Here is a 27,298-nt window from a genome sequence, read left to right as displayed (position 1 = left end):
GACTTTTGTTGGAAATGTTTGATAAGACAGGACAAGAAAAAAATGTATATAAATGTGTGTGTGTGTGTATATATATATAATCTAAAAATACACAAGACACAGCTAGATTCACAGGTAAGAAAAGGAATTGTAGAAGCAAGCACTATAATTAGTTTTGAAATTAATTTCAATACAGAATGACAATAATGCTAAACCAGCTCCTTAACCTCTGCTCCAAACAATGTGGCTATTGTCTCATGGTAATCCCATGGCTCAGGTCAGGAAGCACTGGGCTTTGTCAGCAGTGATGTATGAGCTCACATGGAGTTTTGTATCTTTGCACCTTGTATCTATATACACACAAAGCAAATAATATCATTTGTTTACTAAATGCTTCATACTGGGAGGGAGATTGGTACTGGAGAGGGAGATAGAGAGGCAGAGGGGGGAAGGGAAGGGAAGGGAAGGGAAGGGAAGGGAAGGGAAGGGAAGGGAAGGGAAGGGAAGGGAAGGGAAGGGAAGGGAAGGGAAGGGAAGGGAAGGGAAGGGAAGGGAAGGGAAGGGAAGGGAAGGGAAGGGAAGGGAAGGGAAGGGAAGGGAAGGGAAGGGAAGGGAAAGGAAAGGTCTGATACATATGTGTGCATATCTTTTCTCCTACCAACTAAAATCACAATAGAAATCCAACCAAAGCTGCAAATTTTCAATGTTTAAACATTATTGTTGTTTCCCATTGTGCCTGGGTCTATTCCAATATGAAACAGCTCAGAAATTAAAAATAGGAACAATGGGGACTTAAAAAATTAAATCCTCACTCACAATGCACACAAACACATTAAGCTATTTATTTTTATGATATGTGTCAGCTCTGCATTGAGATAATTTCACAAATAACTCTGAATGTGTCCCATGCTCTATTTCATGCATGGGGTATTCAGAAGAACAAGAGTTTACTAACCAGACACCATTATAACCACAAGAAATTATAGTGTGTTTTGGGGGTTTTTTCCTGCAATAGTTCAACATGATTTTAATTATATATGAAGTAAAATTTGAATAATTAGCTTTATAAAAAGCTGCCATTTACTTCAGTAAGTGTTTAGCTCTTTTCCTCAGAAAATGAATCACATCCATCCAAAATTCACACTCACAACAATGAGCTGCTCAAGAACACAATGCAACCTATTCTGAAAACATCTTCTCATTGCTGAAGACAAGGAGTTTACAAAGGGGACAGTAGAAGTAAGCAAGCAGTCTTACTTGGTCTGCTATCTAAAGGATCAGCCCCAAATCCATCTACTTGGTGCTTGTGTGCCACAAGCATTATATTGAGGGGGCATTTTATAGATTACTACAACATACTGCAGAGAGCTGCATGCAGTATGGCTGAAAGCAAAGTAGAAGAGCTAATAATTCTGCTCTTATAACACCAGCATAAAATGTACCCCTGCAAAGGGAAAGATTAGCATTAATTGCCTGTTGTCAAATTTATCATTTCCCACAATTTATTAGAAGTTTTGTGCATTGCAGCACCACCAGAACAAGTTTGTGAGTACTGCAATACACCAATCTTTATTCTCCCTTTGGCAAATTAATGCAGATATTTTGCCTTATGATAATTCCTAATTAATAAGAGGTTTAGGAAAAAGTCCCACTCATTTGGAACTCCAGTGCTACTATCATTCATTTGAAATTCAACTCTTAAGTTAAAAAAAATAAAATATATGCAGCTCTCTTTACCACATCCCATTTATTGCAAGAATACTTAATATTAGTAAATTGGTCCCTTTGGGAATCTAAATGTAGGCACATATAATAATACAAGTTGAAAACCATAATTCTATCATAATCATTTCTCATTCTGCGTTGTTGGTTTTAGGTTTGGGGGGGAGGTTTTTTTGGAGGGGAAGAGTTGTTAATTCAAAAAGGAGACTTTTGCACTGAGGATGTACAGTAAGATTTGCCTATTTCCATAAACAGTTTAAGTTTGAAGTGCAAGCTCATTCATGCACAAATAACCCTTTCACATATGAAATTCTTACATGTAAAGCTAGAGAGTTAAAAAAATCTTCTACACTACAGATTCAATTCAGGTAGTCTGTACAATTTTCTGCATAAAAGACCTTTAGGTCAGCCTGAAAACCACTTGTGAATGATTTAAAATATAGAAAAAATAACACAAGCCTGTAGATCAAAGCCCGGGGCTATATTTTCAAAGGGTGTTTAGTGTAGGTGACTCATGTGCACAGTATGTTCTTCCAGTGGTAAAAACAGGCAATTTTAACTCATTCTGAGTCTGCCACTTAAATGAAAAAAATTATGAGGTGGATTCCAGAGTCAGCTAAAGCTTCCCACGTAGCGCACTCCAGTGAGCAGGAGAGAAGGGGATGCGCAGAGGAACGACAACCGTGAAGAGGCTTAACCTGATTTCCTGGTTTGTCTTTCCAGCCCTGCTGACGCACGCCCAAGAGGGCTGCTCGCAGGGATCTGCGAGGTGTCACTGCAGGGATCTGTCCCCTGCCACCCACTCCTGCACCCTCAGCAGCACAGGGAGCATCTCCAGCCTGTGGCCACCAACGGGGGCTGCAAACCACCGCTGAAACCAGAGCGCAGGGACGGCAGCTGGCCCGACGCGCTCCTCGCAGGCACTCGGCACTCACACTTTAAAATAGCCAGGTTTTCCACAGGAGGAAAGGAGGGGAGGAGAGAGTATTGTCTTTCTTTAAAAGGATAGTACATTAGTGACGATGTTTTTTTGTTAGATCCCGGTTTGTCTAGTTGGGGAATTTATGGACTTTTAAAAATAGATTTTGCCAAACAATTGTGTGGGCAACTGCTGACTTGCAGTCTGCAAGATATCTTTCCGTCAGCCTCAGGAAGATTAAAGCAGGTTCTATTTTCATCACAAGGGAGCTAAGGATGTAGGCACAAAGGAGAAATTCACTTTTTGTCCACATCAAGCTGAGCCTCTTGCCAGACGATGCAGCATTCACTGCAACAATTGCCAACATAATGTGTTGCCTTCTATAGCTCCTTCAGGTTGAAGAATAGCCTTGTACTGCTACATGTAGAGAGCAGGAGAATTTCCCAGTCCCTGGGTCTATAGTTTAACACCAGGACAATTTCTTTCCTAATTTTGCATGCCAAAAAGCTGACAGAAAAGTAACATTGGCTTACAAAGGAGGAACATCTCCCTGCATCACATGTGTGCAAGAAAGGAAATAGAGATGAGAATAAAACATCCTCTGAAAGATCACAGCATTATGTATTTTTGTATATTCATTCATTTAAGTCCTGATTCTAATCTCAGCACTATGATGCTCAGAGAGAAAAGCAAGACACAGCCTGGTATCTACCCCTCTTAGATGGAAGAGGGGGAAAGGAGCCCTGCCAGCATATCTGTACAAGACAAACCTTGCACTAAATAGGGCAACAGGGATTCAGGAATGAAAATGATCTTCTCAGTCATCAAATCCAGACCCCTGGTGTCACAGGCTACAATGTGATGCATTCCCTCTTGGAAAGCAATCACCAGCTTCCATAAAAAAAATCCCCTGCTACCATCAGCAGCAAGCTCTTCCAGAACTTCACTGTTCATGGTCTGAACTTTCTCCAATTTTCAACCTGCCTTTACTCATGGCTAGTTTATACCCTTTTATTCTTGTGGCAACATTGTTTTGTAGCTTGAACAGTCCTTTCCCTCCCTGGTGTTTATCCTTCTGAAGTATTTATGGTAAGCAATCAGATCCTCTCTCTGCCTTTGTTTTGCTAGGCTATCTGAGCCAAGCTCTTTAAGTCTCTTCTCACAAGACAGGCTCTCCATTCCTCTGATCTTCTTGGTACCCATTCTAAACCGAATTTATCATTTGTGCACAAAAAAGACCTGAATTGTACATAGTATTTTTGATGGGGTCACATCATGAAATAAGCCATGGAAATAGCATAAGAAGAGATATTGTACCAGATCTCTAGGATGTGTCCTGTTATTCTTGATTACATAGACTCATAAATGTATTTGGCATTTACTGCCTCAAAATCAAGACATAAATATATTAAAACACAAGTATTTAAACAAGCAAAACCAGGAAGATTTTCCTTTGCTTAGCAAGGAAAAAACCATTATTTTACCCTGAACCAAAATGAAATTTCAGAGAAAAAAAGTTTACTGTGCAGTCTACTGAACTTAAACCACAGCTGTGCACCCATGAAATATCATCCCCCTGTTTATAACAAAGTAAGGGCTCTGTGCCACAGTTCCTATTTCAAGCCCTGATATATTTTGCATGAAGTGCAAAATGTAAAAGCAAACTTGGGGAGAAGACCAGCATCTCTATGCCAGCAGCTGTATCTTTTTCAGTTTGATCTGACCTGTTCTGCTGCTGCAAGAGAAGCACAGAGACCAAAAAGCAGAGCAACTCGCCAAATTCCTGATGAGGCAACTGAACCTCCCTCACTTGCAAGAACATGAGAAACAGGTAAATTTAAGAGCCTATTACTAAGGGCCCCAAGCACAAAACTGAAGTAAAACCAGGCAGTACCATACAGGTGGGAATCAAGGTATGCCAAAAGTCAGCAGGATTTCAGTAACATCATACATATGGCTGCAAACACTCATGCCAATTAATTAGCAGTGGCATTAAACGAGAAAATGGACACTGAGCAGGGCATTGGGGTTAACCTTACCCTATGTGATCTGTGCCATATGATCTTTTATTCCATCTGTTATCAACATACTTCAAGAGATTAATCCAATACTCATAATTTTGAATGAGCAGATACCATTTTGTTACTCCATATCATACTTCACAAGTCTCAAATATTCAGTGTCTGATTGACAGCTTGAAGAGGTGCCACAAGGTTAAATGACAGCCTATCAATTTTTCAAGGGCAAGAAACCCTTTATGAGACATTCAGAGGTTTTTCCTTCTAGCATTTTTCCATTGTTTGCCTAACCTAAACCTCAAGCGTACACCAGAGTTTAAGGACATGCTGCTGTAACAGAAACCATCAGTCAACAATAAAAAACCATCTCAGAAAGATATACCATGTGCCCATTCTGAAAACACACATCAATTATGGTAGTCATACGAGATCCCGTAGGCTCTGTTTCTGTGGCAGAGCCACTGCCGTTAGTTACACCACGCCCAGTGTTGGCACCCACTCCTGAACTCAAGCACAGCCCTCCCAGCACTTCTAGAGGGGACTTCCATGGGCACCACTCACCACAAAGGTTCCTTGCTGCTCTAACCCTGACAAAAAGCTTTACACCACACCAAGGACAGCCAAGAAAACTGATGGCTTTGCTGGCCACAACAATGCATGGGGAAGATGAAGCTATGACAACCCCTGTGCTCAAGGAGCCACTCTACTGGACTGTGAGCAAGGGGAGCCAGACAGAAACACACAGCCAGGCATGAGGCATTGCTACTTTTCCTTATAGGAGGAGACAAGTGATTTCCTGGCATATGTGCAAGTGCCTTGCAAAGTACCAGCAGGAATGTATGAACATGCCTGGTAGCTGGCAATGCCTGCGGGCATGGGACCCCACTGGAAGGGAAGCTGGATGGTGCCCCTTGTCCACCCAAGTGGGAGTCACTTCTGGCGTGCTGGGCACTGCTTCCTGCCTCCTCCTGCCTGGCACCCAGACCATATGGGACAGGAGCTGGGCAAACATCAACAGCAGCTTTTTATCAGCCACTGGAAATAGGGCCAGTTAGTATCAGCAAGTCATTAATCTGGTGTTATGTTGTAGGTCAAAATGTCCTTCTGTTTAGACCTTATTGTCAAAGTCTTCTGCTTCTTCAGCAGCATGATTTAGTGTTTGGAGCGATGTAACTTCATGTCACTGTCACTTTTGCTGCATGTGTTCAGCTCTTTGCCTCTGAGACATCTTGACACATTGATATACAAACCAGAGATGCAAAGATGGTTGTAAATACTGCGCTAGGATCCATTCCTAGAAAGTTAAAGAGAATCTAACACAACTAATTGCACACGTACAAGGAAGAGATTGATGTGAGAAATTCATAAAGAAAAAATATTGCATTAATAAATTAAGAGCTGCAATGTGTCTAAAGTTCAGCTGTATTGACTGCTAGAACATCTGAATGATTGCTACCATTACTGTAGATACCAGTGCCACTTTGCAATATGGCCTCTCGTGTGTGCATTGTCTTTCCCATCTCTGCAGCAGCATTACAGCTTCAAATGCAACTGTTGCTGAATTGAAGCCAGAGTGCCTGGAAGGCAAGTGCTGTATTTTATACTGCTATGCTTCTGGTGCTTAATTGGGTCCTAAACTAAATATGCTGAATATATACTTAATTAAATGTGCTAAAGAAATATTCTAGGTGCATTTAGAAAAGATTTGTTTGGTCAACTAAGATGTTTTGCAACTGTAATTGCATTATTGTTATTGGCATTTCTAAATCACTCTCTGCATTTCCTTTGGAATAAATGTCTTAGTAGCTCAACAGTATAATGTATTGCTGTGCTACATAACTGGAGGAACACATTATATATTCATGTACACTTGGCTTTAACCACTTACAGTATAAAAATGAAGTAAAGATTATTATGCAGTAAGTTTGCTGAACCATCATCCTTTTAAACCATAAATATACTTGGCATATACCACAACATCCACCCAGTAAGAAATTGGGTAAACAGAACTCGCTTATATTTTGAAATTGAATGGACAGTTAAAACTGAATTAACTGGGCAAATAATAGCATTTCAAAAATATAAAGTATAGTTCACAAACTATGGTATAACACAGCCTATTTCTCTTGCAGCACAGGCAAGAGAGAGTTAGTATGATGTTAATACTACACGTTTCTTACACCTATACATTGATTCAAAACCAGGTTTTGATAGTGGACTTAAATAGCTAAAATTATAAAAATATATAAACTCCCTTTATATTAAATTTTCTGAAACATCATCAACATTGCAGCAGAGCAAGGAAAATCCAAATCCATTTTATCAGCTTCTAAATGTAACATATGTTATCTCTGTGATAACATCTTCTGTCAAACTGTGTCCAGGACGTTTACCTCCTCAAAAACCACGATCAAAAACAAAACCAAGGAACACAGGGCATTAGAACAGAAAAGGGATGGCCTTTAGAACAAACTGACTGTACTTAATGCGGATGGGGGAAAAAAAAGCATGTTTAAATTTGGCACTCTAGCAGCTTTGTAATGTACAGGGATTTTTCACTGTTTCTGTGTATTGCAGTCTTGGTAATAGGCAAATCCCAGGCATATGCTTGCATAACATAAAACATATTTGGTTTTAACATTAATAATTTCTTTAATTACTTTTCATCACTTGTATCATATTTGAATTTTTCCCTTATATCATTCACATTTTATACTTTTAATCTCTTGAGAACCTTCGCTTCAATATTTCGGGGTATTTCACATGACATGAAATACAAATAGCTACAATATCAATTAGCTGGCAAGATTCAAGTTCAGAAGACACAGGAAGCAATCCTGCTGGATGTGGTACATCTCTTGACAACTGATCTGATTTTGTATGGTGTCTGAGGGAGGGGGACAGGCCATGCCCCAGCCTAGCAAAGCTTTTAAGCACACACTTAACTTTGAGCATATGATTACTTTAAAGTACTTCAACAGGATTATTCACATACTTAAATGCTCTTCTAGATTTCAGACCTTATGCATGGCACACAGTCTGTCTCTGCAGGGGCTCCCAAAATCCAGAGGGTATGTGGGAGAGGAGGATGAGGCACCTGTAGGTATTTTCAGGACCTCATACAGCACTTAGGTGAGACAATGTAAAGATGTCTTTTAATATCAGTTGGAAGCTGCAGCTGCTTTCCATTGCCGTGATGGGTGCCTCCAGGGTGTTTTTTTTAAAGCCTATTAAAAATGTATTCATAGAAAGTCATTCTTTTGTATAAATAGAGTTATTGATCAGAAATCTCTCTTTTCAACACACATTTTATCCAGACAAAACCTATTCTTCTTATGAAGCTACTCACTTCATTGTTTGGTACTGGATGCTTTTCAATAATTTTGGGATGGGGAGGCAGTACTTTGCCAAGAAAAGAAAAAAAAAAGTCCATCAGCTGTAAAGAGGAAAACCTTGCCTGTGTTCTGATTTGCAGGACTTAAAAGTATTAAAAAACAAAAGAAAAAGACTTTTTTTTTTTCTCTTTTGCTTAAAACAGGAATATCAACTCCATAATATTTCATGGCCAGCTTTTGATTCCTGATTGTTCACAGCTTCTCTGTTACATACCTGTGCAGACCTTAGCAGACCAAAGGCTGGCTGGAGCTGGGAAAGGGAGCTGCCCTTTAAATAGACAGCACAACTGCATGTAGGTTGTCCAGGGATTTACTTAGCAACCCCTGTAACTATATTAATGGGAATTTAAGGTGTAAAGAGATACCAGCAATCCAAAGGGGGGGAAAAATATCTTTGGTGTTTCCTCAGCATCAGGATCAACACAGAACAGCATGTACACAGTGGCTTTCACAAGTAGAATGAAATATAAAGTCCTTTTATCTTAATATACTTAATTTCTCCCAATGAGAACTACCATATTGAAGATGGTTCTAAAAAAACAAAGACATGTAGCCATTGTTGGTCAAGGTAGTTTAAAATTAGGCCTTATTTGTCTGTGTCAATGTTTTAAAGTAGAGTATGAAGGCATTTGTTAATTTTGTACTACTGAAGATTCCTGAAACCTGCACGGATCTGTAAGTTCCTTCATTCTGTACAGAATGTGCCAAAAGACCACGTTGTATTCCCAACACTGAGACAGAATCCGAGTTTTGCTGCAGTCTTGGTACTTTCACTGTGTGTCACTGTGCATCAGCATTAGCTGGAGAACCGAGAGCAAGGCTAACGGCAGAGAGAAAAGCAGAATCAGTGATTTTTTTTTCTGAAACATTACATCTCTTTTCCATATATTAGGAAAAGGTTATGCTCCTTTTGCTCGTAATTATAAAACAAGAATGTTAATACTACAAAGGTTCAGCATAAATCAATTTCAAACTGCTAAATTTATTAGGCACTGCTTGTAATGAATTATATGAAATGGGTAACAAATCCAAGGCTAGGATTTTTTGCTGATGCTTTCTAATTGTATCAAAAACACTAGATAACATTTATGTTTCTGTTAAGAACTGCTAATTTTTTTGCACCTTACAACCCTTGGAAATACATTTTCTTATCTGAGTGAATGCTAAACAAGACTGATTTATACCACTAAAATTGTGTTTAAAATTAATAAAAATTACTTATGATGGCATAAAAATACCAAACTGCATTATATTTAGAATTTTTAAATGTTCAGAGGAGTTATTTTAAAGGCTATCCTAGATTAACAGTTGTTACTACTCCTGTTCTCATAATTATTGTTGCTATTAATATTAGTAGCATCATCATAATAATAAAAAGAAGGGCTAAAAAAAAAAAGAAAACAAACCCAGAAATCCTTGAAGTTTTCTTGTTTAGGGTCTAATTAATGCCTACTAAGGGGGTCAACAAATTAATTAATACATTATTAAGAATGAATCAAAAGATCGTGGTGATTTATTTTCTATAAATTATAAATTCTGTAAATACTATAAACTCTATAATGATATTTTAAAGAGTACTGATATACTTATATTATACAAATATATACATGTATGTATATATATATATATATATATGCATTTCTAGTTTAGAATTAACACTTGAATGCAGCAGTTCACAGAAAATCCCTTTAATTAACAGATAGTCCAGCATGCTGGTAGGCTTTCCCATCTGAAGCAGATGGGAAGGCAGTCCTTTATAAGAAAGAAAGGAGGGGTAGGAAGAAAAATTTTCTATCTGATGTCATATTTTACTGCAATACTTTCATTCATATGTGGCGATTTAAAATATATTTTAAAAGATAGAGGATATTTCTGCTAAAATGCAAAGGTCTAGGTATTTTTAGCTTGATGCACAGGAGTTGTGCAGAAACCTCAGGAGCTCTAATGAGAAGATACCTAACCAGTTTGTTTCAGGGATGTATCCAAAACCCAAAACTGCTGTAGCTTGTGTCCCATTATTGGCAGTTATCTGTTGGGCAGACTGACAGGAAGAAAATATGCAATATGAAGAAGTCTTCCTTCTCTGTCTGATCAGAGAAGAAATGTAAATAAATGGCACCATGGTGATTGAAAGGGTGGTATCACACACCATGTGGTCACACAGAATGAATTCTGCAGAGAGTGAGAAGCTCCTCTTTTTTACAATGAACTAGGCAAGCAAATGATGGGACACCTGGTCATTTAAAATGCAGCAGGATTGGAATGTCAGGCCCATTCGCCAAATTGCTGCTGCAGCTTGGAGCCAGAAGAAGTAAAATGTGTTTCCCTTATGCATTTCAGCTGTTGTGCTGTATCAGAAGGCACTCTGGGCTGGAATGTGAAAACAAAGCATTGCACTGGATTGTTTTCCCACAGTTCCTACCAGCTTTCACACTGCAAAAACCCATCTGACAAATACTGCCATTAGTGCATTACCTTTGAATTAGGACTAATAAAGTCCTGTCCCAGCTTGATATAAAACAACACATACTTTTTTTGTTATTGCATAAAGTACAGTGTTAATTCCAGCAATTGCAGGGGCAGATGACAGAATTGTGGGTCTGGTTAAGTACATCCAGCATGTTAAGTCCAGCATGTACTGGTAATGAAGAAAAGCTTGCAGTTTTTCTTTGTTTGCCCCAACTCACATCAGCAGTATGCATCACCCATACAAGTCACTTCCTGCCCTTTCTTTCAGCAATTATTTCAAGTCCTCAAAGCTGACCATATGAACAGTGCCTGACAGAGACCACTAGCACCTCACACAACCTTCTCATTACTCCTTATCCTCCAGTCAGAACCACTGCATGACATGCTGGTGCCCTTGGCATCTTCCACCCCACACTTGATCTGTCTGGGCTGCTCCCATCTCCTGCAGCACCTCTCACCTGGCCCTGTGGCATCATCCTGTGTACTCCTGGTGCCCCACTCAACTTACACTTCATATAGCTCTGCCATGTCTCACCAATACCTGGTTGCACTTAAGATCAGAAAGTACCAGTTAAGTCTCTTTCCATACACAGACACTGCTCACACACTTTTTGTAGAGAAAACCTCTTCACTATTCAGCTGCATGTTCTACAGGCGAATATCCAAATGCAGGGGCATTCATCAGAGGGAGTTACGGGAAACACTTGCACTAATTATGCTTCTGTCTAAATTAGTTACTAGTCTTAGATTATAGTTAAACTACCAGAAGGATTTCTAAAACAATAGATTTTTTTTGCTACTTAGTGGTTTTTATCAGACAGATAATGGGAGACAAGAAATAAATAAACACGGGGAGGTACAATTACATCATCTTACTCTTTCAGCATGATAAAGAAAATGGTATTCACTTCCCTCCCCAGAGTGCTATGAGGCTTATTCCATTAAGGTTTGTCAAGTGCTTGGTTGGAAGGCCTTGTAAGTGCATGGTGTTATTAGTAAATATTAAACAGAAAACCAGATTCTAATTATCAGGATAAACAAGCTAAGTTCTGCTTGGCTAAATGCACTTGGGAGAGGAACCCAAGACCACCAGCATGCTGTAGTACTGTGCATCCTTATCAGATCCAACTCCTTTCAGCCTCCAAAGGATCAGGTTTGCTCAGGTGCAAACCCACCAGAACTAAAATTCATCATCCCTATCTCTCCCCAAACACTGAATAAAAATTTCACTCCCACTTCAGGGTGTATTATGAACGTTAGACTGATGTAATTTATTTTTCAGGCATCTCCATACCTGCTGATCACCCTGTACAGCTGGGACAGAAACAGAGCACATAGGTAAAGCACACAGGACTCTGCTCCTTCACATGGTGGGGATCTCTGCCTCTCTGAGTACAAGGTTCACAGTCTTATCTGTCACTAGGCTTGCCCCTTACATCCCAGCACCAGAAGCAAATTCCTGTTTTATGGTGTTTCTGTCTTTTGCCACATGAGAGAGAGAAAAAAAATATCACCCTGTAAACATTTCACTACAAATAAAAGAGACATATAAAGCATTTGTATTACACTGCATGAATGAAGCATAATTAGAGATTAAAGTGCCCTCAATATCATGTGTGGGTAAAGGTCTAAAATATTTTTTGCATTGATCACTCATGATTAAAACTAATGTCATCTGGTAGCTTTGGCAGTGGGGTTTTTTTTAGCTTTGCTGTCAAGTCAAGCCTGTGCTGGGCACAGCCATCAGGGGTTTTACATCTTCCAGAGCATGCTATGCAGTCTGATGGCATCTCTTGCATAAAAGGCAAAGACTGACAGGGATTCAAAGAAGACAATTGCTGCCGTAAAGAAGCTTCTTTCACATCAGGGGGAAAAGGTGGGGATGGATAAAGCTCTGGAAAGTAACAGTTCTGGTGGACAGAATAGGAATCCTAGAAGGTTTTTCACAAATAGGGTCATCCAGATTTTGGGGAGTGATAATTTTGCCAGCTTTAAATGACCGTTAAAGGGAGCCAGACAACCTGTGCCTACAGAACTTCTCCCAAAGACTGCATACAATACAGAGCCCCCAAACTGCAGGTGAGGTGTATTAGCTAGTTCCTAGCCATGCATTTTGTCTGAAAGGAAAACTGCCTTCACTGTGCTCAACACTAACAATTTCACCACTGCAAAGGTAAAAAGTTTTTTCCTACCCACAGTAAGATCGGAGATATTTTGAAAATGTAACTTTTGTATTACAGTGGCCTCTCCGTCGAGGGGACTTCTTACTGAAAAGCAACATTTGCAAGACTGATGGTTTGGGCTTTCATACAAAAATTCCCTACTAGAAACTGGACTTGAAACACCAGCAAAACAACTGGAAACAACTGGAAGCACAAAACATTAAGCGTGATAGTTTGCAACCTTTCTACCTCTCTTCCCCCAAATCCATAACAACAGTCTGAATTCAAACAAACAAACAAACACTCTGTGAAGATGTAACATCAGACTGCATCAATAATCTGCACTGAGTAATTCTCAGAATGGAAGACTTTCAGCCTTCCCAAGTGAGATGGAGGGAGACTGGAAAGTCTGTTTCAGGCACACCCTGGTAGCCAAGCTGCATAGAGAGCTTGGTTTTAAGAGAGAAATTGCCCATTTATTATGTTCTCTATTCATATAGTAGCTATAGATTCACTACAGCCCTTGCAAGCGAGCCCTTGTTCTACAGCTACAACGTGGTTAGGCATGAGCTGAGGCATCCTGAAATGGTGGCACCATCTCCTGCTTTTCAGAAACCACCTTCCAACACTAAGCAGCCTGAATTGGGAGTATGGACTGAATTGGAACCATGCAATTTTTAATGCGTCTACTTATTGAATTTTTAATCTGCAGATTATTGACTGTATGGACTGTAATGGCTTTGAACAACAGGGTGAGTGTGTATGCCAGACATCTGAAGTAATTCTATGTGAAAAGAGATGGCAAATTGCTGGAGCCTTTAATTACACAATTATTTAATAGTATTAAGGGCGGGCCTGAAAAAACAGAATACTCTCCCCCTGCACATTTATCTACATCTCAATAAAATGAAATGCGATTTGTGTGAGGGGAAGGAGCAGTGGCTCTGAATATATATTCTGGTATGCAACATCTCGAATGGGTTGGTATGAAAAGATGCATCATTAAGAAGTGATGGTTTCAGTCCATAGGATTTTAACACTTTTTGCTTCTGTTCTCCTATAAACCCTCAAAATCAAGAAGCCATTAAATGAAAAGTGCTTAGTTTTCTGACCTGCCTTTTTCTACACATATGAGGATCATAAAAAGAATGATGCTGTCACTGATCCCCACATCTGTCTGCATATTGTGTGCTTTATAGGCATAGGGCCTGCTATCCCCGCAGAAATGGGAACTCCTAGGTTTTTTGGGCAGGCTCCTGACAGCACATTGAGCACACAAATCAGTTCTCAGCAAAGCAGCAGCAGCCATGGGCTGGCCTCTTCGCCACAGCCAGCCTGTGTCATGCCAGGCGCTCCTTCTCTCCCTGGCAGCAGGGCACTGCTCTTCTTTCCTTTCTTCGTGATTTTATTTGGAAACAAAAAGAAACAACATCCTGTCATCGAACATCAGTAAGCCATAATTATTTTACCTATGTTTAACTTACCACAGTGAATGTTATTACTATGTGAGGATCACAAATATCAAGGCTTCAGGAATGTCACATGAGAATGTCATAAGTAAGCCTATGTCTAAAATAAACACTCAGAAGAACCCTTCTCAAAATCAGTCTGTGTACATACATGCAAATGCATGTTACTAAGGGCTGTTCTTTACAAGATTAGAGAAATAACTTGTAGAAGAAGTCTTTTATTTCAAAGGTAAAAACAGCAACTGTGCAGAGCTAATATTTTATCATGACTTCTCTCACTCAGACTGGTGCTGTTGGAAGAAGCCCTGAATACCGGCAGGCTACAGCTCAGCTGAAAGCCACTGCAGCTGCTCAGGACGTGCTGCCACCAGAAACAGGGCTGAGGCCTGGCTCTTCTCTCTTTCATGCCACCGGCAATGAGCCTGACTCGTATTTCTGCTGCCCTTTGCCAACAGCCTCATCTCAGGCAGGGAACTCAAAGCTCCGTGATAAAAAGCACCTTTGCTAAAATTTAAATAAACTGTGTCCAGCAAATGAATTTAAAATGAGTGAGTGTCAGTGGCTGTTTTAGATAGACACATTTTTACTCACTGCTGACCAGCTCATGCATTTAGGTCCAGCAGTGTTGAAAGAAGACACAGGAATATATACCTCACTGGAAACAGAAATGGCACGCAGCAGGACAGGGCTTGTCACTGCCAGGATGAGCCAGGGAAGGGAATTTTACAAATTCCTTTCAATGTCAGGTCCTTAACTTTGCAGTGTCAGTTCTGTATGCTGAAGTTTTGTTTCATGCCCTATATATATTCCCCTTTCATAGAGAGAAGGCTGGTGACTGTGCTTACTATTCTTGGAGTGCTGTCGTGAATGGGTGGAATACTAAGAGAACCACATCTGAAAATGTACACTCACAACGTCTTATCAGTATTGGACATACATAATTTTTTTCTTGCAAAGTTTTTGCTATGAAATTGGTTGTCACACAAATTCATGTGCTTCTCCTTGCTGTTTTTTTTTTTTTTTAAGCCTGCTACATTACTTTATTTTTTGATGTCCATTTTAATGTTCCTTAAAGATAAAGCCAACCGTCTATACTAAAATTTCATGCACCCTTTTCTTTGGTTGAACAGAACTGCATTCTCACTACACAGTAGTATTTCACATACATTTCGATAACTGGGTACACTCCACACGGTTGAAAATATCTACCTGTAAGCATGCAATATTTCTGCCTTAATTGAATGTAAATGCAACCTTCCCCAAAACTCCTTCTCTAGGTGAAAAGAAGTGTGTAAATGTAAATATAAAGCACCACTGTATAATTTGCTACCATGAGAAGTAAGGATGGTTTAGTCGAATAACTGAAACACTGGCCCTCACTTTGGTCTACCCTTGGAAAACTGAAATCTAAGAGTTTCTCTCAGTGAAAGTTATTGATGAATTGTAATTTATTGAGATAATAATAGCAGCATTTATCTATTTGATACAGAGACTTCATGGAATTGTTTACAGGAACAGAATGTACAGAAGTTTGAAGTGTTCATGGAGAAACACAACCTGGAAACTAGCACTGATGGCCCACAAACCATACTGTTCTTTTAGTGAACTCCATTTTTCAGCTGAAAATCACTACAGATTTTCAAGCCACTATAAGTGAGACAAAGGCCACATTAGTTTGCAGTTTTGTTTGAAGACATGAACTATTATCGATTACATGTAGAAATGCTGAACAATGAACCAATAACTTTGATCAATAGCATTTTAATCTCTTGAGTTGAGCAAGGTGCTCAACCAAGCCTTTGCTTGCTCTTTGCAAGACTCACTTGGAAGCGACTGGCTCACAGGGCAAAGAGCTACAGCCCTCAGAGCTGAGATCTAGATAAGCAATGCAGAAGAAACCACCAAAAATATCCCTATTTAGTGTGCTGAGGGTCTGAAAATGAGGATTGTTTAGAGCATTGTGCATATTAAAGTTCTTTGTGGAGGCTGGCTGGGATCACACCAGCTTTGATAAAGCAGGGCTAAGATGTACTTCAGTCAGGCTTCAGTCACAGAGGAGCAAAACACAGATGCCTTCCAGAAAAAATTTGAAGTAAACAACTTGGAGTAGAGCTGGCCACCACTAGGACCCAGAATGACAATGATGGTGATGATGATGACAAGGATGATACTAATAACAGTAGCATCACCACCTGCAAATTCTTTATTACAGAATAAATACTAAAGTAACTAAAGCCATCTAACATACAAGTGCAAGTTGTTTTCTTTAAAAGCAAAGAAGGGGAGAGCTACCTCTGCATCAAGATATAGCTACTCTGATTTCAGAAAATAGCTACATTGGACACAGCAGTCAGCAAAGCACCTGAGAGAAACCATGAGAAACCAAAGAATTAAGACAGCTGAAGCACAATGGAAAGATACAGTGCTCTATTAATAATGCTTACCCTTCAAAGAAGCATGATAGGACTGTGGCATTTAATATCAGTGCTTATCACAAGCATCTCAAGAGATTTCAGCTCTTTTAATGTATGTCTTACAAAAGAAACACAACTAAAGAGTGCTGACTTCAATGTTTTCCTACTGCTAACAACTGCCTTTCAGGCAAGATCCCATGAAGCTTTCCTCTTCCACATTTAACTGACTGTGGATTTCCACGTTTAATTGAATGGGATTCAATAGCAGGAGCAGAGAGAGTTCAAATTTTCCCTTTGGGGATTCGCTCAAGAGAAATTACTCATTCATGCCATGACATTTTGAGGGAATATCATAATGTCGTTTTGGATGCAATGTCATAACTTAGAAGAACAGAAGAATAAGATGGAAACATCAATTACAATAAAAGAAAGGGTCTAAAAATTCATGGTTTGCCTTGTGCCCCTGCTTCCACAGGGAAGTCCCAGTCTAAAAATGGCTGCTGTGCACTTGAAGTCACTACATGCATCCACTGGGTCAGCACCATCACCCGTGACAGGGTCACCCACAGGCTGTACACTGCTGACTCCTGTTCCCGCCAGCCACTCCAAAATCCTGGGGGGCAGGACAGAGAGCAGCAGTGCTATGGAGACCAGTATGGCAGGAGACTGGTATTGGCCAGGTATAGCCCTTTTCCACAGCACATTGTAAAACAGAACTGATGTGGACATGGTGGGTAGAGAGGTATGATGCTATCATGGGGTGCAACTAGAATGCAAAACCTTTCTATACACAGAAACACGTGAATAAGTACATGTGTACATATACGTGTTTGTACACACAAAGGGCACAGACAGCTATTTTTCTGATTCTACGTCATGTGCTGATACTGCTGATACATTAGTAATACCATTCTACAGTATAACATTGCATCCTAAAAACACAAAATATAGATGTGAAAAATAAGGCAGATGCAGAGTTGTCATGGGAAGACTTGCAGTTTGAGGCCTTTAATACAGGGATACAACATCTTAGAGACAACCCACTAAGTCCTCTATGTCCTTTGTGAAGACAAAGGCTTGAAACCCCTTCCAGAAATACTCCTTGCATAGCTGATAAGCTGGGACATAAAAGGGCAGAGGAATGTCCTGTAGGTTATGCATGGCTTGATGAAAAAGTTGACTCAACACTAGCCTGAATGTAGAAGACTGTATCATAACCCTCTCTCTCTCTGTGTCTTTAACCTGCTATCTGACTTAAGTAAGTATAAATGCAAATAAGAATAAATTGTTTTCATCATGATTAAATATGTTAAAATGAATTCATCTGGTTATGTGGTAATCAAACTTCAAGGAACAAGAGTTTAAGTTTGTAAAAATTTAAACCAGTGCTAAGTGACGCCTTTACGTTTGGTGTCTGATTTTAAATTACTGATTCTTTTTTCATACATTATTTCACCTACCATGTAAATTTTCACTTTTCATGTACTACAGCTTCTATGCCAACATTAAAAAGGCACTAAGCATTTTGCCACAGTGCACTGAATAGCATCAATTAGAAAAATTTCAATGAATATTTGTAGAAAGGCTCTTTCCAGGTTGAATGGACTGCCCAGTCCCACAGCTACCTGTCCTGACTGCCCCACTGGCAAGCCAAGCAGTGGGAACTACCTGAGGAACAACATGCTCCTGACCTCCACAAGCAGCTCTTTGCAAAGAGCTTAACCAGGAAAGTAAACTTTCCCACTAGGATTTTGTCTTCAGGATATTATAATTATTCAGTTTTTCAGTTACTGCTGCCACTTCAATCTATTTAGCAGTAGGCTTTTTAGATTACAGTCCATTTATTATCAATGTGGTTTTTGCACAGAAGGTTACAGCAGTTTATTAATCCATCAATGGGCTCCCTAAAAATATGATCAATGATGCTGTATGAAATGCCATTCTTTATACACTTTAGGAGGTTTGGCAATTAGCACTTCAAAACATTTTGACTGTATTGAAGGTTTAAAAAATACTTGTGGAGGAAAAAACCCAGAATCATATCCCTGAAGAATTCTGCTGAATTAGAACAAAACATTGTAAATCTTACCACCTGACAGCACTACTTTTATGAAATTATTCAAAAATGCATGTTATTTGCAAAAGTTATAAAAAAAGCGTTAGAGTTAGGATTTGATTAATGAGAATGTGTCTAGAGCAACTCCATACTGCTGTGGCTTCTGAGAGTCATGTTTCAGACGTACCTAAATGCTGGGAAGCACTGCTATTTTCCAAAGCATCTTTTTAAAAGAAAACAATCTGACAGGGCTGCTTGCTCAATACAGTGTGGCTGTGAACTGGGAGAGGCTATGAAACACATTATGGTTCACTTTTCTTGGATGAAGAGAGGCTCTTCAATTATAGAAGTGTAAATGGGTGAAGATTGAATCATGGCGGTGAAAGTCCCATAAATACATGTCTCATCACTCACTGCACACACTGTGCAGATACAGCAGCAAGCAACACCTTGCTGCAAGGTGAGAGAGAGTTAATGTTATCCACCCTCCTGCACAGCATTCACGTTACATTCAAAGGACAGCACACTCCTCTGAGCCTTCTTTTAAGAATAACACTTACTGTAGCACCGTGCCAAATATTTTGGTTGATATTTAAATAATTCATGAATGCTAAACTCATCTCTTTTTTTTTAAATAGAAGAATAAAACCGTCATATTCAGAAGCTGACCTTTTTACTCTGCTATATACACCCATTAACAATACAGAAAAACATGTCCCCAACATAAAAAGCTTTGAAATATCAATTTAAAGACTACTTTCTGCTATATCCTTTATTGTAAATGCTACCAAGAAAAAAGCAGAAACCAAAAATCAATTTTTAATATAATTCTTCCTACCACAGGGCATCGGAAATATTAATGGTTTCTATATCTACATGGCTACTCTTACAAGCTCTGCTCTTCCCACATTCACCTTTAAAACATGATTAATGTATGTTTGCATATATATTTGAAGTACTTCTGGATGTAAATTAATTAACAATAACACAATATAAACAAATTTCCCATTGTTTGATTACCCAGAATAAGAGTTTGATATTTATATAGCTGCTGCAACTTCGGCAAGAGAAAATGTTGCACATTTTTGATTAGCTAACTGGATTGCAAACAAACCAGGAATCCAGGCAGGAACCAGACTTTTGAAGCTGAGTTTTGAAGCCACTGTTGTTCTGCAGAACTCAAGTACCTCTAGTACTACTTTTTGGGAAATTTTTCTGCCTTTAAACTTCCAATGGTCAAGGAACAACTCATTAAGCTGAAGAAGTTCCACTGAAAATATGCATCACAATAAAATTATCAAGCAGTAGCTAAACTGAAGGAGTGCATATGAGCAATGATTATGAACAGCCTTGTGCTGTTCATAAAAAAACTCCCTTTCTTTTTTCTAGTATTTCTGAAAAGCCTCCCCTTTCCATCATAAACCCATACACACAGACACATCTGCATAATTTTTATGTTCCATATTTTAAATCAAATTTCATTTCATTGCTCCTAGTTACTCCAGTTTCCAGGGTTTCTTCACCACTATTTCTCAACCCACTCCATCATGTTTTTGGAGATGAGGGTGGAAATTTTCTCTGTAATCAACAAAGAGAAGTAGATGCCTTTGAAAGCCTTCACAGGGGGAGGCCTGGATTAGGAATCTAATTAATTAGGGATTAGGAACCTAAATTACATGGACTTCTATTCTGTTCATAATGCATGTATTTACTTCAGGAGGACTAGTTCACTGTGTGCTTAAATCATGAGGGCAAGATATAATCTAGATATTCTCCCTAGGTTCACATCATGTCCTCTATCACAGTTTTCATGAGACATTTTTCTTCCTCTCTTTCCAGATCAGCACTATGGTATATATGTGTGTGTTATTAAAATTATACCACATGCAAATCAGTAAAATCAACCTCAGCCTAGAAATAGCCCACTGGACTGAAAAGCAGAAAAGACAACTGGAGAACACTGAGGGGCTGTGAAACCATTGCAGAAAATCATTAACCCATGTTTGCTTGGGCTTTGGGTTTTTTCCTTTCCCCTTTTTTTGAAATAGCATCCACCTTTTCATATTGTCCCACACTCAGAAGTCTTGGTCAATCTACTTGGCTTGTGGGAAAGACCAACCCCAGTATTATTGGAAAGATCAATGTGAAAGTATCAGCATTTCATAAATATACCATGGTATTGTTACAGTAATACTGCAATATTACAGAAGCATTAGAGAAAATTCTCTTTTTGCCTGTAAACACATCATTTAAAATCCACATTGCAAAAGCCTCTTTTCCAATCAACTAGAACAGACTTGGCTCCACAAATGCAAACTGGATAACTATTACTCTTAACATATAAAAAAGAATCAATGACATAATGAATTTTTAATATCATATGAAAATCATGAAAGCATGTCATGTCATTTTAAAGTGATCTTTTCAGTTTTGAAACCAACAGCAGAAACCTACACAGCCATGAAAAGTGGTTTTGTTCCTTTTTAGAGATGGAAAAGAGTAATCCCAGGGATTTACAACTAATTGTATAGTTTCAGCACTGAATAATTGGAGTAAGTAAAAGTCTATTTGAACTATCTCACATTTGTCAGGTCAGTGCTGTCAGCTGCAAACTCCACTCACAGAGTATCACAGTTGCTTTCTAAATACTGCTGCATACTGCAAATACTATTGGAACACCTTGGTGCATCATGCTAAGTTAAGAACAGACTTGTCTCCAGTTTTAATGATAATCAAAATGTAGATTTTATTTTTGCCATGATTCCTGTCAAGCTGCAGGCATGGGAACATGCCTCTGGGAAATGCTACTGAGTCCCTGTAACAGAGACCTATCTCAGAGAGTAAGGGAGGGAGCAAAGTGTTCCTAAAACAATGTGGAAAATGTGAATTCTCTCAAGAGAAAAAAGATTTAATTCACTTTTTCATGTTAATCGTTGCTACCTATTGATGTCCTAAACCTGCTGCTGAATATTAGGGAATCAGACTAAAAAACCATAAGGTAAAGCTTTCACCAGCATGTATGTGAGCATTAATTGAAATGCCTTAAGGCAGAGGAAAACTGCTTCTGAAACATTTACATGAGATGAATAGAGCTTGGATAAGGGAAAAAAAGGGGCATTCACAATAGTTTTCCTTATAGCTATCCCCATCAGTTAGTCTTTAAATACGATGACTTTTTTTTACTTAAATTCTCAGAACTAAAGCCCTTTGTAAAGAACCGCAAGATCTGAGAAAATATAGCTGGATGAAATACCCCAGAACTATTTTTAACAAAATAGTGCTTATTGGATTGGTCTTTTTAATGGCAGGGTTAAAAGGCACTGGTTTGGGTTTTTTTCTATTGGAGACTCTCACAGAGTGTTTGTCAGGGAGCCTTTGGGGATATGTAATTTAGGTACATCATCCTCTGTGTACAGTACACAACACCAAACATGCAATTATGACTGAATCTTAATCCTCCTTCCACTCTGTCTTCTGAATAATAACCTGTGTTATTATAGAAAACCATTTTTTACTGCAAATGAGGTCACATGCCAGGATAACCTCCCCTCATTCCATTTTGTCTGCAGTCCTGGTGAGCCACATCAAGCCCCAGGTGACATGGGAGACACAGCATGGGAAGCCTGCCCTCAGGTCCCCGTGGGGCACGGGGCAGATGCCTTGCTGCTCAGCAGGGAAGGGTGGTGAGGGACTGGCTGGAAAGCACTAACCCCCACCCCATCCAAGCAGTCTTTGGGGAGGAAATTCTAATTCTGGAGGAAATTCTAATTTTCTTTTTTTCAGAAGTGATGCGTCTGTCACTGAAGTGTAGTAACTGCTATCTGCTGGCCTCTGCTAACAGGCAGATTTTGGGACTATTAAGCTTTGGGCAGCCTAACATAGGTTTGCCTCACCCATATGCTTTTTAAGTCTGCTTTTCTAGTTACTCCCTGTCACCTGTTGTGTCACTAGCATGTGCCACATATACCCCCATGTCCATGGCACAGCTGATGGGAATAGCATTGCCTGGGAGAGATTTGATGTGGCTGGAAGCTGCAAGGCCAAAGCTGATAAAACTTCTTGGGGGCAAACTTCTGATTACACAAAGCACAGGGAGACTTTCCATAGGTCCTGGCACCAGGATCCCAGCAGGGTCCTCTGCCCACTGGGGAAACAAGGCTCTGAAGTTGTAATCTGACTAAAAAGCTCCCAGCAGGGAACTCATTCCTCTCCCAACCATTGCCCTCCCATTGTCACAGAAGTTGGGATCTGACTCCTGAGGGAGAGTGGCCAATTTCTCCTCTGAATTTGTTGGGATCATTTTTTAACCCTGGCATCTCAGCTTGCCTTTTTCACCTCGATTAAGGAGCTATCCCTATCGAAGGCATCGTCGTCAGGTAATACCTTGTAGACCATCATCACACCATCTCACATCCTCCTCTTGGACAAAGTAAGTAGATTGAGCTTCTTAAGTCTGTAATTGTAGGACCTATTTTCCAGAGATTGAGTGAATTTGCTACCAACTTTAATGCTGTCAGGATTTACTCTCAGAGCCTCAGCTGGGGTAAGTTCTGTGCTCAGAGGTCAGAAGAAAATGTAGCTAAACCATTGCTGAGATTTTCTGATTCCAAATATCTCCTGCAAATCTCTCCCTGTACACTTATTATTTTGCAATCTGCTTTAATTAAGGCTTAGCAATCAGAAGGAAAAAATCTTTGAAGTTTAACAATTCAATAGTGTGTGAAAATGTTAAATGCTAAGCCCTTTTGTATAAGCCTTATTCTCTTCGTTAACAAATTTTCAATATATGAAACAGTTTGTTCAAAGCAAATAAAGAAAAAAAGACTGGTGGGGATAATACCTTGTGGCTAGCACACTTCTTAAATTCAGTTATTTACCAAATGTTATGTTGGTGACTGTGAAGTGCCTGGCAAAAGCAGCAGAGTAAATCATATAAAATTATACTCCCATGCAACCTTAAATTTTGCATTTTAATTGTCTTTAAACAGATCCTGCCAGTGTTATAGCCTAAAATATGCAATATAGTTCTAGATAACAGGAAAACAAACAGAGATCAGAAAAGAGCAATAAGAATTATGGTAGGATTTGTTTCCTCCCAGGGCAGTGCATTTTATGCCTCTGAAACAGTGAGTGGGCAAAGTGGAGCCTCTCTGTACCTCCAGCTGGACTGGTCCCTAAGTACAATTCCTGTCTGGAGTGGCTCCTGGCAGGGAAGGACATGCAGGAGTCTATATAATGGATAACGTCATGGCTGAAGAACTCCAAGTTTTACAGGCATGTGACAAGGCAAACCAAAGATCTTAATATTTGAGAATATTTAAAGGGCTGCTTTATTTCCCCAAAAGTTGGGCATAGAGCTGTAACAATATAGTATACCTAAAGCATATGGAAGGAAGTACAATGCACTAACTGTGGAATACATTTATAATGATATTTTGGGACTTAACTTTTTTTTTCATGTTTTGGTCTGGTTTTGTGGGTAAGAAGGTACTTGTGCAATCCTGCCTGGGTCCTCATGAAACATATGCTACCCAGTCTAGTTTTCTAGAGCACCTGAGTACTCTCACAACCAACTGAATTTGATACATTGGAAGAAAAAACTTCAATACAAATGCTATCTTGTGTATCCTAAAAGCTTTACTGCTGAGAGACAGGTGTTTGGTTTCATTGTTCATCAAATTTGTATTGATAACTATTTAAGTTTTACTAATGACTCCCACATATAACTTTCCTAATAATCTACAAAAAGGCATGAAATCTACTATTTGTGGTAGGACCCACCCATGAAATCAGGCATGAAATCCAGAATTTTTTAAGTAATACTATCATAAATATAATAGTAAAGTAGGCAATATAAATGCAATTGTACCATAATACTCACAGAGTATGTATTAATGCAACCACTAAACAGAATAGTACTGCCACAACATTAATACATTCTAGATGGTAGTAGCAGAATTAATACACATTAGGTTACAACATTTTCCTACAGTAATTACTGTAATACTACATTATCTATAAGAAACTGCCATCTGCCTTCGAGAACCCAATCTATCCACCCTTTCAGAGCAGCAGGAGCACAGCTGGCTTCTCTGGAGACAGAGCTCCAGCTGAGGAGCAACAATAGGCATTTCAAGAAGAGCCAGAGGTTCACAGGCCAGTGTTTTGGTGATCCTGACTCTTTGGAGCTGTGTAGGTACCACTGACATGGGAAGCTCTTTGGGAAATGTTTGCTGCTGAAGCAGTCTCTCCTGGGAGCTATGGATGCCTGGGACTTTTATATTCTCTAAGTTCTGTTCTCAGCCAAAAAAGTCTGATGAAAATGCTGGAGGACAGGACAGGAGGAGTTTTGCTTTGTGATGGTGAGAGGCTAAGGCGTTTTCAGATTAATTTACCTGATTAATGTTGATCCTGATCAATGAAGATGATGAAAGGCCATAAACTCCTCCGGAGATACTCAGGGCTTTTCAGCTAACAGAAAAAGCATAAATATTCATTTTCCTAATAATGTAAACTGAAAATCTTCATTTGACCAGTTTTAAGGGCTGCCCTAAGTCCTGGCCAGAAGCAACCCTCATTCCCTTCGAATTCCAGTTCTCAGGAAAAATGAAATGACCGCCTGATGGATCTGATGAATCAGCCCTTTTGGGACTGAACTGAACATCTCTTGCTGCCAAAGAGAGGGTCTTTGTTTCTCACTGCATGAAATGGAGAATCTCAATCCCACAGAGAGTATGTTCACAATGGAATAGAACTGCTAATTAAATGGATTTCTGATTACCCCAACTGGAAAAGTAAAAAACATTTTTCACAAAACTACAGGAAAAATACCCTTTTCAATATAAAATACTTTCTACTTGCAGAAAGTGTGCAGAACATGAAGAGACACTGGGACAAGGCACACAAAAAATCTAGGAAGGTAAGAAATGTGTTACATGACCTGGAGAGACAGGTTCTCCATTCTAGCATGTCACATTCCCATGTGTGATTCCAGTTATTTTTATGTCCCTCATTTGTAACACATCCAAATCAGTAACTCAGGATTTTCTAGTGCCTGCAAAATCTTGTGTGATATTAAAATGCTAGACATGTGCAAATACCATTAATTACTAACTGAAGTAATTTTTCTTCTGGGTCTCTCAGAAAATCTTTCTACTTCTATTTTCTAGATGAGTACTTCTTAAATGGGCACTGCATTTCCAGAGCAGAAACGTGATGGGGCTGGGTCAGCTCAGGCATGGGCAGGGCTGTAGAGAAACCTTTATGATGGAGGACAAAGCTTTGCTACATCCCTGATTTACCCCTTGCACTGACATGTCCTTCTCCACTTCCAAAAGGACCCTGAAACACATCTCATTTCTTTCTCCTATGAAGAGGCAAGTGACAGAAGCAGCTGAGTTGAGGACAGAGATGAGGATAATATGAAGTCAGTTTGCCCTTTCCTTCTCTTCTCAGTGCTCCCTGCTAACTACTGTGGAGTGTTCACTGTGTCCCAGCCACATCCAAAGGATGCCTCTTGGCAGGGAAACTACTGAGAGAAAGTACAAGCAGGTGAGCATTAGGAAGTGACTGAGTTAGGAATGAAGTTGCAAAGGCAACTAAGTCCCTCTGGACTCAGGTGGCACCTCTCCACTCCATCCCTGCTCCATATCCTACTGTAAAACTGGTTCTCAAAGGAGAGAAGCAGAGATAAGCATCAACTAAAGCAGCTCTGAACTGTATCTGCTCCAAGAGAATTCTGCCCCTAAAACTATCTCTGGCAAGCCTGTAAAGCATAAAAAAGTCCCAGGATGCAAACTGTGTCCTTTGTACCAAGGAACAACGCTGGCTGTTACTCAGTTGATAACAACACATCCCAATATGCAAGGAGAGCTCATACTCTGAAATAAAACGTGCACCTGAACTAGAGTAGCTCCCTACCATGGTACACAAACACTCAGGAAGGCTCAGGACACTTAAAACTGTACAGGATGCTGAGCTGCTCCAGGCAGCCAGTGGGACAATCCCACATACCTCATGCTGCAGAGCACTGCAAGGATGCCCATGTGGAGTGCCCCTGTACTATCCAAGTTTATCTTGTCCTTGGGAGATGAGGTGAAGCACACACCCATACCTAGCTCAGGAAGCTCCAAGTCACCCCTTGTTCTCCCCACTGCTTAAAGTGCTTATCAGAATCACAGAATATTCTGAGTTGGAAGGGACCCTCAACTCTTGGGCCTGCACAGGACAGCCTCAAAGATTATGCCATGTGCCTGACAGAGTTGTCAAACACTTCTTGAACCCTGTCAGGCTTCCCTTGGGAGACTGTTCCAGTGCCCCACTACTGTTTTTCTAATATGCAATCTAAACCTGCCCTGAACAGCTCTGTCATTACCTCGGATCCTGTCAGTGGCCACCCCAGAGCAGAGATCAGTGCCTGCCCCTCCTCTTCCCCTCATGAGGAAGTTGTAACTACACTGAGGTCTCCCTTCAGTCTCCTCTTCCTCAGGCTGAGCAAGCTGAGTGACCTCAGCCATTCCTCATAGCACTTCCCCTCAAGGCTCTTCACCATCTTGTTGCTCTGCTTTGGACACTCTCTAAGAGCTTCCTATCTTTCTTATTTTGCAGTGCCCAAAACTGCACACACAGGACTGGAGGTGAGGCTGCCCAGCCCAGAGCAGAGCAGGACAATCCCCTCCCTTGCCCAGCTGGCCAT

The 27,298-nt window shown here is 39.8% G+C and overlaps 1 protein-coding gene across 2 annotated transcripts in view; it reads right to left on the bottom strand.

Annotated features, from left to right (window-relative positions):
* PPARGC1A (PPARG coactivator 1 alpha) overlaps nt 1-27,298 on the bottom strand; it is a 367,272-nt gene that overhangs the window by 98,311 nt on the left and 241,663 nt on the right. The window lies entirely within an intron of this gene.

Source organism: Molothrus aeneus, chromosome 4 (assembly GCF_037042795.1).
Source record: "Molothrus aeneus isolate 106 chromosome 4, BPBGC_Maene_1.0, whole genome shotgun sequence".
NCBI classification, from domain to species: domain Eukaryota; kingdom Metazoa; phylum Chordata; class Aves; order Passeriformes; family Icteridae; genus Molothrus; species Molothrus aeneus.
This window is presented reverse-complemented; position numbering and strand designations above follow the sequence as displayed.